The sequence below is a fragment of the Rhinolophus hipposideros genome, assembly GCF_964194185.1.
Source record: "Rhinolophus hipposideros genome assembly, chromosome: 12".
Lineage (NCBI taxonomy): Eukaryota > Metazoa > Chordata > Mammalia > Chiroptera > Rhinolophidae > Rhinolophus > Rhinolophus hipposideros.
In genome coordinates this window covers 723,980-736,212 of record NC_138058.1, presented here as the reverse complement: position 1 = coordinate 736,212, position 12,233 = coordinate 723,980, and the positions used below count along the sequence as shown (strand labels likewise).

General features: G+C 39.1%; 1 protein-coding gene across 2 annotated transcripts in view; it reads right to left on the bottom strand.

The window, feature by feature from the left end:
* TMEM131 (transmembrane protein 131) overlaps positions 1-12,233 on the bottom strand; it is a 174,562-nt gene that overhangs the window by 128,896 nt on the left and 33,433 nt on the right. The gene's annotated exons all lie outside the window — the stretch shown is intronic.

Genomic DNA, 12,233 nt, shown 5'->3' with positions numbered 1-12,233 from the left:
ATGGACCTGGCTTTTCCAGTGTGACAGAGCAGAAAGTCAAGCAGTAGAGTGAGATGCTAGCTAATCAGATTACTTTACATAATTGGATGGTGTTTTCCTGCCTAGAGCAGCACATTCCCCTTACTCTAGTAATCACATCCTGATTTTATTTGGGGAAACATATCCTCCATTTCTTGTGTTTCTTTTCAACTAGTGCCAACCTGTTGGTAAAATTTCCTGGGGCTGAGAGACCGAAGAAAGAGGCTGACAACCCCCACATGGCATCAGGAGCTTATGAAGGGAACTTATTATGCAAGAAGCGTCTTGGGTAGTGACAAGACGACATGGATATCCCCACGCCCTGTAGCAGGTACTGAAGAATTACACAGACCAGGGCAGGATGTACAGCAGTACTGGGAAGACATCCCAGAAAAGGGGACAGCGCCTAACATGCTGCCGGGGGCAGGGCGAGGGCCTGCTTCAGGAGCCAGCACGCCAGGCACGGGCAGAGGCGGCCCAGCACTGGGAAGCAATCTCTGTTCTGGTCTGGATCCAGCTTGTGGGGCCAGCAGCGGTCACCTCTTCTCAGGGGACAGTCACTTCTCCACATAACCTGCTCTATTGCTCATTCCCCACCAGCTCTGAGTAGACAGAGAACATTCAATGACTACTGAGCGTAGGAATGAAACCCCACCTTGAGCTGATGGCGCCATCAGGATCACTGACACACAGTACTTTGGAGTACACAAGAATGTCTCTAAAGAAAGGGACCAACCATTCAGGACGAAGGACAGAGAGTGCAAAAGGCTCCACCCCCTCACGCATCCCATTTCAATTCCTTTCCTCACCTTGTAACATAAACTGAAATTTCAGATGGTCTCGAAATCTTTTTGTTATACTGCTGTTGAAGACAGACTTGATGTAAGAACACAATGAACTAACAAGAATTAATGAACAGCCAGATGTTCTCAGTGTAAAAGACAAAAAGTAGGAGCTCCTAGTTAGAAGCTTTCCACCTAATAGTTCACAGAGAGAACCAAGAAGAAAGTACTGTAAACACTGTTATTTGGTGGCTGCTACTAGAGGTACAATATAATGCCACCATATAAGTTCCCATCATCAAGCTCAACCGGACCTTTATCTAACTGATGAGAACTTAATAAAAACAAAGACAGTAATATAATTTGGGTGTTTTATATTTTTAATTAGGAGTTTTTGAAAAGCACGAATTACCTTAGTTGGAAAAAATTAATAGCAGATTTATAAAGTCCTAAAAGGAAAATATTGTTACACATCATTAGCTTTCCTTAAAAGACATGGAAATGAATAGGGTACGACTCGGGCATGAAGCAATATAGGATATATCGCTTTCAATGATCAATTATAATAACTTTAAATTAGATGCCTAGAAAAAGAGCACTGACATCAGATATACACTTAAATCTTTGAGGTGTTAACAGTTATTAAGCTATAAAACACAAAAAGTAACCAAAGTAAGTTCCCACATCACCGTATCTCTAGATTCAAAACCACAACTGACAGCTACTTCCTCTCCCAAGGATTTCTCCTTAATTTTATACTCTAAACAAATCCGAAACTGTTCCAATGTTGCCCAGTTCAAGCAGCAACCAGATGTAACAGAAATAAAAGTGACATCTAACAAATATTGATCACTGTCATTTAACTTCAAACTAATCCTGTGATGGAGATGTTCTGGATTCCATTTAAATACAAACAGGCCCAGTGAGGTCCTGCTCCAGGTCCCTCAGCAAAGAACGTGGCCAGAGATGGACAATAAATTTCAGCAGTAGGGCCCCAGAAGCTATGCTTCCAGACCCATCACTACTTACTTTCAAAGCAAATGTGACGTTAATGCTTATGACTAACAGCACCTTCAAGCAACCTAATTTAAAAAATTAGGCCTATGTTATTATATTATTTCTAATAGCAAATGCAGGAAGGAGGGTATATAAACAAAAGAGATTTCTATTTCTGGCTTTTATGACTCTGATGGTATTTACTCTGGAAGCCGGGCTTGCTGAGACCTACTCTAAGCTCCTCATGTCCTCCAACTTCACTATGATGTCTGAGTAACAAAGCCATTTATATTCAGTGTAAAATTCTCACTGTGTCAGTTGTTTAGTGACTCACTTTCCCAACAGAAGTTCAAAATTGCATTTGTTGTTTACTTCCCACTTCCCTACTTCATTTAGTCAAGAGTGACATTTATAAGATAAAAATACCTTCACTTTAAAGGCAAATCTTTCTCTATTATATATATATATATATATATATATATATTTTTCCCCTTCTAGGTAGAAATTATTTCCCCCGGAATACTGTAACTGATGACTAGACACAATCTGCGTGTTTTCATACATCTTTTACAATAATGAATGTTGTAAATAACCCATTAGAAATATGTCACATACGGGTGTGTGTATGGCCTTAGGATTCCAGGCTGTCACCATCAAGTCTTGACTTTCTAGCCTTCAGTCTCCTCACCTATAAGAGGAGGAGGTTGAACTAGTTAAGTCAGTGATATATATTTCTTTTTAATCAGGAAAAGGTTCCATACAAGCAGGACTTGGAAGGGTCCCCAAATCCTGTGTCAAAGAGCCACCCTGCCTGGAATACTATTCTCATGGGTAATGCCTTCTCTTCCTCCAAGTGTCAGCCTAAACACCACCCAGAGATGCCTCCCGTGGCTGCCCCAAGCAGCTTTGTTACCCTCTGTCACAGGTCTGATTTTAACTCTTATCACAAGCTGTAACTCGTTTCTGGCTAGCTTGTTCATCACCTGTGCCTAGCACAAAGCCGAAAAACGAAAGCTAAGAAATGGTTAAAATATGGTATTATTTCAGAATTAATCATTGTTAATGACATTAACATATCTTTTGTAGTTACACTTGCTCAAGATTTTGTTGCAGCAAAAGGCTCAATAACAAAATTTTTAAACATCTGAACTAGGTTTGTATGGATCCCTCTATCTGGAAAGATACTTTATAATTGAAACCTTATTTCTTACCTCACTAATCTTATCTGAAAGATGTAATATACATATAATTTATCTTCTTTCCACATAAAGAGCACAAATGAATTTAAAAAAGTACAACTACTGAAATGCCTCAGTTTTTAGAGAAGCATTGTAAGAAATTTAGAGAAATGACAAAATATGGCCCCCACACAGGAAAAACTGCAATGAATAGAAACAGTGTCTGGGTCCAGACAGAAGCCTTACTAGACAAAAATGTAAAATAAGCTACTTTAAATATGTTAATAAAGGAAAAATAAAAGAAAGAAAGGGAAGTGCGAGAATGATGTCTCACCAAATAAAAAATATCAATAAAGAGAAAGAAATCAGAAAAAGGAAACAAATAGAAATCCAGACATAAAAAGTAAAATAACTGAAATAAAACATTCACCAAAGACTCAATAACATATTCCAACAAGTGGAAGAAAGAATCAGAGAATCTGAAAATAGGATGAGGTAATCTGGTCTGAGCAACAGAAAAAAAGAAAAATGAAGAAAAATGAACAAAGCCTCAGTGACCCAAGAGATACCATCAAAAGTACCAACATTTGCATAACTGGTGTCCCAGAAGAAAAAGAGAGAAAACGGGGCAGGAAAAACATTTGAAGAACAGGTGGTATTAATTTTATAAATTAAGATATTAATTGTAATCCTCAGGGCAATCATTTAAAAATATATACAGACTTTAAGACAAAAAATTGTTACTAGAGAAAAAGACATTTTATCATGATAGTGATCAATCTATGAAGAAGATATAACAATTACAAACATGTGAAACTAATAAAAGATTTCTAAAATACAAGAAGCAAAAATTGATAGCAATGAAAAGATAAACTAAAAAAATCAACAAAAATACTTGGAAAATTCAATACCCCACCTTTAAAAGTGGGTAGAAAAGCTAAGCAAAAGATCAACAAGAATATAAGAACGAAACCTAACAATATGAGAAACCAAACAGACCAACAACATCCATAGACTACTCCAACAAAAGAATATACATTCTTCGCCTTTTTAAAAGTATACAATTGAGGGTTTTTTTAAGTTCACAGAATTGTGAACCCATCACCACCTTCTAATTTCAAAACATTCCTATCACCCCAAAAGAAACCTCATACACATTAGCAGTCACACATCTACTTTCATTTCTGTGGCTATTCCTATCTTGGACATTTCATGTAAATGGAATAATACAGTCTGTTGTCTTTGTATCTGGTGTCTCGCTTAGCATTATGTTTTCAAGGTTCACCCAAGTTGTAGCACAAGTTGGTACTTCATTCTTTTTTGCGGCTGAGAAATATTCCATCGTGTGGATTCACCATATTTTGCTGACCATTCATCAGTCAACAGGCATGGACGTGTGGTTGCTTCTACTTTTTGGCCTATTATGAATAATGCTGCTACAAACAGTTGTGCATAAGTCTTTGCATGCACGTTTTCAGCTTCCTTACGTATACACATGAGGAGGATGGAAGTGCTCTGTCATGGTAACTCTGTGTTTATCTTTTTGAGTTTTCTGAAGTGGCTGCTACATTTTTTATTGCTACCAGCAACTTATGGGTTACCAATTTCTCCCCATACTCACCAATGCTTATTATTGCCTATCTTTTTTATTTTAGCCATCCTACTTACGTGTGTAGTGGCATCTTGTTTCTGTTTTGAATTTGCATTTCTAAGGACTGATCTGGAGTGTCTTTCATGTGTGCAAGGGCTATGTGTATATCTTCTTTGGAGAAATGTTTCTTCAGTCCCTTGTCCATTTTTTATTGGAACATGTGTCCTTTTAAAATTCAGTTGTAAGAGTTCTCTCTATATATTCTATGTACATATCCTTTAACACATATTTCATTTTCAAACCTTTCCCATTCTGTGGGCTGTCTTTTCACTTTCTGGATAGTGCCCTTTCAAGCACGGTTTTTAATTTTGATGAAGTCCAATTTATCTATGTCATGTTGATTGCTTAGCTCTCCTAGTTGAGAAACACTGCCTGAGTGTTACTCAGATTTACACTTAGTAACCTTCTACGAGGTTTATAGTTGAAGCTCTTACACTGAGGTCTTCGATCCATTTTGAGTTAATTTGTGCATATGGTGTGAGGTAGGGACCTGCTTCATTTTTTTGCACACAGATATCCAGTTGTCCCAACACCATTTGTTAAAATGACTACTCTGTCTTCCTTTGAATTGTTTTGGCACTCTGTTGAAAATCAATTGACTATAAATGTGAGGGTTTCTTTCTGGACTCTCAATTCTATTTTATTGATCTATACATCTATCTTTATGCTATTACCACACTGGTGTACCTTAGTAATAAGTTTTGAAATTGGGAAGTGTGAGTCTTCCACTGCGTTCTTTTGCAAGACTGTTTTGGCTATTATGGGTCCCTTGCATTTTCTTGAGGATTTTAGGATCAATTTGTCAATTTGGAAAAGAGCAAGGTTGGACTTTTATAAGGACTGCATTGAATTTAAGATCAATTTGGGGAGTGCAGCAGTTTGTTTTTTTTTTAATTTTATTTTTATTTATTTATTTATTTATTTATTTATTAAGATTTTATTGGGGAAGGGGAACAGGACTTTATTGGGGAACAGAGTGTACTTTCAGGACATTTTTCCAAGTCAAGCCGCTGTCCTTTCAATCTTAGTTGTGGAGGGTGCTGTTTAGCTTCAAGTTGTTGTCCTTTCAATCTTTCAATCGTAGTTGTAGAGGCCACAGCTCAGCTCCAGGTCCAGCTGCCGCCGCCAGTTGCTGGAGGAGGGAGTCAAGGAATCGAACTGGCAACCTTGTGGTTGAGAGCCCACTCTCCAACAATCTGAACCATCCGGAAGCTAAACGGCAACTCAGCTCAAGGTGCTGTGTTCAATCTTAGTTGCAGGTGGCGCTGCCCACCATCCCTTGCAGGACTTGAGGAATCAAACTGGCAACCTTGTGGTCGAGAGCCCACTGGCCCATGTGGGAATCGAACCGGCAACCTTCGGAGTTAGGAGCACAGAGCTCCAACCGCCTGAGCCACCGGTCGGCCCCAGTATAACAGTTTTAACATTAACAAATATTCCAGCCTATGAACACTAGATGTCTTGTTTATTTAGTTATTGTTTAATTTCTTATTCACATGTTAAAAATTGGACTTGATTTCAAAATTTTCAAATTTTTATTCTTCAAAAGACACTGTTACAAAAGTAAAAAAAAATACAAGCAACAGACTGGAAACAAATATTTGCAAAATATTTATCTGATAAAGGATATGCATCCAAAATATGTAAAGAACTCTTATAACTAAGCAATAATATGCAATGCAATTTTTTAAATACACAAAAGATTTGAACATTTAAGCAAAGACAATATAAATGGCACATGAAAAGATAGTCAAGATCCTTAGCCATTAGGGAAGTGCACATTAGAAACACAATGAGATATAATACCAACACAAAGGCATGAATTACTAAAATTTAAAATTCTTACCACACCAACTGTTAGAAGGATGTGGAAAGTCTGGAACTCATACGGCTGATGGGAATATAAATTGTGTAACCACCTTAGAAAACAGGTTAGCAGTTACTGAAAAAGTTAAACATACACCTGCCATTAGATACAGAATTCCACTCCTAGGTATTTACCCGAGAGAAAATGAAATGTACGAGTATGTGCAAAGATTTATTATAAGCAGCTTTATTTGTAAGAGCTCAAGAGAGGAAATGCCCCAAATTGGCACTGATGAGTAAATGGATAAACAAATTACGGTACTGGTATAAACACACAAGAAATACCAATCAGCATAAAAAATAAACAAACTATGGAGGCGGCCAGGTGGCTCAGGCGGTTGGAGCTCTGTGCTCCTAACCCCGAAGGCTGGCAGTCGATTCCCACATGGGTCAGTGGGCTCTCAACCACAAGGTTGCCAGTTCAATTCCTCGACTCCAGCAAGAGATGGTGGGCAGCACCCCCTGCAACTAAGATTGAACACGGCACCTTGAGTTGAGCTGCCGCTGAGCTCCCAGATGGCTCAGTTGGTTGGAGCACGTCCTCTCAACCACAAGAGGTTCGACTCCCACAAGGGATGGTGGCTGTGCCCCTGCAACTGACAACGGCAACTGGACCTGGAGCTGAGCTGCGCCCTCCACAACTAAGACTGAAAGGACAACAACTTGAAACTGAGCTAAGACTGAAAGGACAACAAGTTGAAGCTGAACGGTACCCTCCACAACTAAGATTGAAAGGACAACAACTTGACTTAGAAAAAAGGCCTGGAAGTACACACTGTTCCCCAATAAAGTCCTGTTCCCCTTCCCCAATAAAAATCTTTTTTTAAAAAAAATAAATTAAATAAACTATGGAAACAAACTACACAGCTGGATCAATTTCAAAATAATGATGCTGAGTGAAAGGAGACAGATAAGCAGAGAGTAGTACACACTATATGGTACTGTTTATGTAAAGCATCAAAATATGTAGCCTGGTCACAACTGCCGGGGGTGGGGGCGGGAGCAGGTTACAAAAGGTCATAAAGAAACTTCAGAAGGGCCGTGTGTCCTTATCTTCATTGTGGTGAAAGTCCCACATGTGTATACATGGCCTAAAACTCAAACTGTACACTTTAAATGTGTAAAGTTTATTGTTGTCAATTATACTTCGATAAACCTTGCTTTAAAAAGTTAGTATTGTCTTCGATACTCTACATGGTTTGTTTCTTTGCTTCTTTTTATACCCCAGCTTTTGAGGGATTTGAAATCATCCCCTCACATTAACTAAATGAAGTCTTGTCTCCCAAACTGCAGCCATCCTCCTGTCTTATCCTTGCATCTACATACAACCAGCCTGTTATACTGAAACATCCCCCCTCAGAAACACATAACTGTGTCACATGGTGGTGGCAGCTATCAGTCTCATTAAGGCAAAGTGTCTTTCTTACAGAATATTCAAAATTTCAGCACAAGACAGAGAAATAATAAATACCTGTCAAACCAATATTTAAAACCACATTAAGCAGATGATGGGAAAAGATTTCCCTAATGAGAAATGCTGGCAAAACTTTCTAGTTTATGTTTTCATCTGGATGATCGTTACATAAGTACCGATGACCCTTGATCAACATGGGGGCTGGGGTGCCGACCCCCCGCACAATCGAAGATCCAAGTGTAACTTTTGACTCCCTAAAAACTTAACTAATAGCCTACTACTGACAGAAAGCCTTTCTGATAACATAAACAGTCTAGATTAACACCTATTTTGTGTGTGATATGTATTTTATACTATATTCTTACAATAAAGTAAGTTAGAGAAAATAAAATGTTATTAAGAAAATCATAAGGAAAATATATTTACAATATTTAGTGAAAAAAATCTGCGTATAAGCGGACCAGTTCAAGCCTGTGTTGTTCAAGGGTCAACTGTACAACAAAGTAAATATTTAAAAAGCCACTTAAGATGTGTGCTTTAACAACACAATTAGTCAAAGGTTAGTGTGTGCGTACTGTACTTCATGGATACCCCACTTTCCCTCTCTGACCTCTCCCAGACATGTCCCTGTGACTCTGGAACCCAAGGCGTCCTCTCTCCAGTTTGCTAAGACCCTCAAGCCCTTAAACTGCCCATCTCCTTCCCCGTGATCCCCTCCACACTCTCTTCAGGATAATCTCCATCAGGTGGTACCAGACTGGAGAAGCAGTTATTCTCAGCAACCTGGGAGAAATACTATTCTTTTTTGTTTAAAGGTGAAGGGTCCCTCAGAAACCATGCACACTGAATGAATTTGGAACTAGAACCAGGCCATGAGTCTGTTGATTCTCAGAGCCCAGTATGAATCTACATCCTGATTTACAGGCTCAAGATTCCAATCCAATTTTTCACACCATGGAATGAAAAACTGCTCAGTTGTCAACCTGCAATCTAAGATGACTACAGTTTTAGCCAATAAAGACTCAGAGAGGGGAAATAAAGCTCAGTGGGGTTTTCTTCTAACAGCCCAAATTTGCAATAGAGGGAGCACAGTGACACTGGACACAGCCAGCGAACCAAGATGAACTCATTTCCTAGAGCACACATGCACTACAGTTTTAGACTTCACCAGAATCACACATTTTAAAGTAAAAATGATCAAGGAGAACAGAACCAAAGATATATGAACCAACAACTCATCTGACGGTGATGACTGATATTAAGCACCACAAGTACTTTGATCCGCAAAATTCCCTTTGATTAGGTGAAGTCAATGGTCTAGACTGGTTAGAAAAACACTGCCTTATGTAGGTTCGCTGTGTAGGTTCTGGTCGGCGGTTTTGTAACAAGCCTTTGTGATGCCTTCATTCTGCCCGAGTTACTACTGGATGCCTTCTGCTGCCACATGAAGGAGCGGAAGGCACTTCCTTAGGCCACACTGTCCGATTAAGTGACTGGGTGGAGGAATGCCAGGCCTGCGGGTGGTCAGGACCCTGGACAGTTCTCAGGTCACCCACTCTGTCTCTGCTCAGACCAGGCCCCTCAGCACCACTGTGTAAAGGTGTCACTGCTGACTCCCTGTGGGCTTCGCCCTTCCTGGGCTTTTGGCCAGTGACAGCAGGTTTTTCTGTCTGTCTATGCCTGTTGGCAATTCCAAGTTGTAGGCCCCTCCAGTCTGGGATAGATGGGAAATACCAAGAAAACACGGAATCCACCAAAGTATCATTCTTTACATCTTGAAGTCCCTAGCCAGTCCACCTTCTTTCCACCTTTCAGAATCTTGTAATGATTGTCTGTTACATTGTTCCCAAGGTATTCAGAGAGAAGGAGCAGGGGAAAAAGTAAGTCTAAGCTATCTTGTCACTGAACCTAAAATAGTGAACGCTTGCTAAAAGATTTAAATTGACCCAGAATCTCCTAACATAATAGACATGTCCAAATACAATAGAAAATCACTCATTATACCAAGAACACACACCGTGAATGAGATCAACTGAAGCCAAAACAAAGAGGAATCTAATTCAGAACTCACAGAGATCTTACTGCTGTCACCACCATATTGTTTCAATAAGTACTTACAAATCCCCTGGAGAAAAATGAAACATACAAAACCTCAGCAAAGAAACAGAAGTTATAAAGAAAAACCAAACAGAATTGAAGGTCAAAGAACTGAAAATGAAATTCTTTATGAACAAAAACTTACCAGATTTGGTGAAAGATGAACCTACAGAGCAAATACCAGACAGGACTTCCGAAGTCCACGCCAAGAAACATCACAATTTAACTTCTGAAAATGAAAGACAGTCTTAAAGGCGACCTAAGAGAGACGGCACTACCCACATCAGCTGTGGCAGAACAGCAGTCCCAGTGGAAGTGGGTTTCTCATCTGAAATCAGGGCCCACAGGAAGTGGCACAACATTTCTTAAGTGCTCAAATCCAAGAACTGTCCACAGGGAGTTCTGTATCCAGCAGAACTCAGTATCCTTCAGGAAAGGAGGAAAAACAAAGGAATTATTAGATGAAGCGCAACTAAAAACTGTCACTGCTGGCCCTACCCCTAAAGAATGGCTACAGGAGCTCTCTCCAAAGAAAGGAGATGATAACTGAAGACTTGGAATTTCATAAAGGAAACAAGACTAAAGAAAGGGATAAAAAATGAGGATAAACATGGTAGACTACCCTTCCTCCTCATGAGTTTCTTACATCATACTTGAAGGTTGAAACAAAATTATAACCGCTGTGTGTTCAAAGTCTGGCGAGGAAATACTTCAAAAGATTATATTTTAAAAAGTGGGGAGGAGGGCAACGGAATCTTAATGAAAGCAAGATTTTAATATTGCAGCCAGTGTTAAAACACTGGTATCAGTGGGCTGTGGTAAGTTACATATGTGATGTGTACAGCAACCACTAAACAAAATATACACAAGCGATATACTCAAAGACAACATAAATAAAATAAAATGCAATCTTTGGAAAAGGATTCATTTAAAAAAGATAATCAAAATAACCTGAAACAAGTAGGAGGAAGGAAACAATAAAAACAGAAGCAGAAATCAATGAAATTGAAAACAAAAATAACACCAAAAGCTGGTTCTCTGAAAAAAAATTTAACAAAACTGACAAGCCTCTAGCAAGACTGACATACAAAAAAGAGAGAAGACAAAAAAAACCACCAACACCAGGAATGAAGCAGAGGCTAGCACTACAGCTATTAAAAGATTAACAAGAGGATATTACGAACTTTATGATCATAAATTTGACAACTGAGAAAAAAATGGACGAAGTCATCAAAAACCCCAAAATACCAAAGCTCAACCAAGCAACAAGAGATGCGCTGCATACACACATAGCCACTAAAAACACCAAATTTGTCAAGAGAAAGATCCCCGCAAAAGAAACCTTCAGGTGTAAATGGCTATATAGGAGAATTTTCTTAAACATTTAAAGAAAAATTAGCACCAATTTTACATAATCTATTCTAGAAAAGGCAAGATGGCATACTTCCCAACTCACTTTATGAGGTTAGTATTACCCCAAAACCAACACCTGACAAAAACATGACACAATGGTTTTTAAAACTACAGGCCCCAGCATTCCTTAGATACAAAGGCGTCCGCAGGTAACTAGCAAACTGAACTGGCAGAGCCTCGGGACTGTAACCATGGCTGACTGGGATTTCGTCCGCATTTGCAAGACTGACTCAACATTTGAAAATCAGGCCATGGAAGCCAGCACACCAAGCGTTAAATAAGGAAATCATATGATCTAAGTAACTGATGTAGAAAACGTTTTTGGCAAAATCAAACACCCATTCATGACACAACTTCTCAGCAAACTAAGACCAAAATGGAACTTCCTCCAGTGACACTGAGCATGTACAAAACCTACTGCTAACATCATCCTGGACAGTGCAGACAGCGCTTCGCCCTAAGCCCGGGGAGCGGGTGAGGACATCGCCTTCACAACTCGTACTCAGCAGGTACTAGACATTCCAGCCACTGCGACAAGAGACAAAAACAACACATACAGCTCAGGAAGGAAGAATGAAACTGTCCCTATCTGCAGACGACAGGAAAATCCAAAGGAATCGACAAAAAACACCAAAACTCCTAGAATACGTGAGTTCAGCAAGGTAGCAGGAAATAAGATCAACACTTCTACATACTAACAACGAACATGTGGAAACCAAAATTGAAAACGCCATTTATAATCAATCCAAAAAAATAAAATATTTAGGTATACACTTAAATTATGCACATGATCTGAATGCTAAAAATTACAAATGCTG